This window comes from Schistocerca cancellata, chromosome 6 (assembly GCF_023864275.1).
Source record: "Schistocerca cancellata isolate TAMUIC-IGC-003103 chromosome 6, iqSchCanc2.1, whole genome shotgun sequence".
Lineage (NCBI taxonomy): Eukaryota > Metazoa > Arthropoda > Insecta > Orthoptera > Acrididae > Schistocerca > Schistocerca cancellata.
Genome location: NC_064631.1, coordinates 708,357,838 through 708,359,905, shown reverse-complemented (window position 1 = coordinate 708,359,905; position 2,068 = coordinate 708,357,838).

The following is a 2,068-nucleotide window of genomic DNA, read 5'->3' as shown; positions in this document are numbered from 1 at the left end:
ACACATATCACACTACCAGTTCCTTCGAGGACCATCGAACTGACAAACCTACAACGAAATGGCTATGTCACAGGAACAGCAGCTAGTCCAGGAGACATCGTGTGCCCAGCAGCAGCAGCGCTCGACGTGACTGATCATTCCATGACGATCTGGCATCGCTTCTATGGTACTGATGCATGATACCAAACCGCTAACATAACCCTACCTTGCACGATCTGTCGCAGATAGCAAGAAACCGCTACTGCCATTACTACCCAACCTGACACTGTCGCAGAGGTTTTTTTTCCCTTGGCACTTGCCTTGGCACTTTTTTCCCTCTGCCCTTAAAACCGCTCTTCTTTCAAGCTTGACTCCGTCGAGCTTTTTCGACCACTTCTATCACCCAGATGCGCCCGTAGTAATGGGTAACCCTACCCAGACGTACGGATAACATCGCAGTTCCTCGCTCCTGCGATCTCCTCGATTCTAAATACTAACAATGCAGAGGTAACAGTAGACCTTTTGAGTTGGTCACCATGGTTGCATGGTTATGCGAGCGTGGAGGGGCTCACAACTTAAAAAAAAACGCTTAAAACATTAATTATTCGTTATTACGGTAGCTGCTTCGGAAGATTTCCATTTTCAGTTGCATGTGTATACAAAGATTGAGAACTACAATATGCTATAGTGGTACAGGAACTTCATATTTAATATTTTCATAAATGAAGGATTTCGTAAATTGCTGAGGTATAGCTGAAACTGCAGTCATTATTTTCATTATCACAAATTACACAATAACTACGCTGTAATTAATTTTTATATTTCTAAATTATGTAAGAAAGCGGGAGACTTACGTCTACGGTGTCATAATATACAGCGTGATTAAAATTAAAGTTAAACTTTCAAAACGCTGTAGAAATAACACCACTGGTCAGAATCACGTCAAATTACAACGGAATATTATCGGAGAATGGGGAAAACCTTTGCTAGAAGAACAAAAATAGTGCCGAATTTGATCAATAGATGGCGCTTGTAAGCGTATTGCCATATCGCTGGCTTAGTTGTGGAGTACCTTTGCGGGCAGCCGCGTCTGTAGAGAGTCGAGCACAGGACACGAAACTGTTATGTTCTGTAGTGCGTAGCTCTGCATGTAGAAGCATCGTTAGTATTCAGGTTCAAGTGTTGCTACAAGTGCTATTATAGTAAAGTGATGACCTATGGAAATGGTTCAGAGGAAGGTGCGTCAATAAGTACACTCCTGCAAATTGAAATAAGAACACCGTGAATTCATTGTCCCAGGAAGGGGAAACTTTATTTACACATTCCTGGGGTCAGATACATCACATGATCACACTTACAGAACCACAGGCACATAGACACAGGCAACAGAGCATGCACAATGTCGGCACTAGTACAGTGTATATCCACCTTTCGCAGCAATGCAGGCTGCTATTCTCCCATGGAGACGATCGTAGAGATGCTGCATGTAGTCCTGTGGAACGGCTTGCCATGCCACTTCCACCTGGCGCCTCAGTTGGACCAGCGTTCGTGCTGGACGTGCAGACCGCGTGAGACGACGCTTCATCCAGTCCCAAACATGCTCAATGGGGGACAGATCCGGAGATCTTGCTGGCCAGGGTAGTCGACTTACACCTTCTAGAGCACGTTGGGTGGCACGGGATACATGCGGACGTGCATTGTCCTGTTGGAACAGCAAGTTCCCTTGCCGGTCTAGGAATGGTAGAACGATGGGTTCGATGACGGTTTGGATGTACCGTGCACTATTCAGTGTCCCCTCGACGATCACCAGTGGTGTACGGCCAGTGTAGGAGATCGCTCCCCACACCATGATGCCGGGTGTTGGCCCTGTGTCGGTCGTATGCAGTCCTGATTGTGGCGCTCACCTGCACGGCGCCAAACACGCATACGACCATCATTGGCACCAAGGCAGAAGCGACTCTCATCGCTGAAGACGACACGTCTCCATTCGTCCCTCCATTCACGCCTGTCGCGACACCACTGGAGGCGGGCTGCACGATGTTGGGGCGTGAGCGGAAGACGGCCTAACGGTGTGCGGGACCGTAGCCCA